The sequence below is a fragment of the Osmerus eperlanus genome, chromosome 12 (assembly GCF_963692335.1).
Source record: "Osmerus eperlanus chromosome 12, fOsmEpe2.1, whole genome shotgun sequence".
Classification (NCBI taxonomy): domain Eukaryota; kingdom Metazoa; phylum Chordata; class Actinopteri; order Osmeriformes; family Osmeridae; genus Osmerus; species Osmerus eperlanus.
The window spans coordinates 16,943,090-16,943,606 of NC_085029.1; positions in this window are offsets into that span (position 1 = coordinate 16,943,090).

Genomic DNA, 517 nt, shown 5'->3' on the forward strand with positions numbered 1-517 from the left:
GGCTGCCTCTTGCAGGGGAAATGAGAAGACATCTATTTCATTCTACACTTCACTCGTATTTTCAGTTGTAAATGAGCAGCAAAAAAAAAAGATGCTTTTAAATCTATGTAATATTTATACATAATAAGTAGGCCCTATGCATTTTTATATAAAATATACAGGAATATCAGTTGTAAAAATGGCATTAAAATCCTTGTACAACCGACGCAAGCAAGCACACCCTAGTTGTTTTAAAGAATGCAATGAACAAAATACAATAATTGCGACTTTCTCGATATTTTGTTGTGTTGCCTTTGTAGGCCTACTTGATTAACTGCGGTCTGATTAAGTCGGCAATATGTTTGTGGTTTTGCAAAACGAAAAACATGATAGGTCCATGATAGTCTACTATTTGTTTTGTGAACATACATTTATAACATGCATAAAGATGTTAGTTTCTGATACAGAGAATCGCAGAGTGAAACGAAACTGAAAGGAGAATAAATGATTAGGGAATGTCATACAGTTTTCATACGTG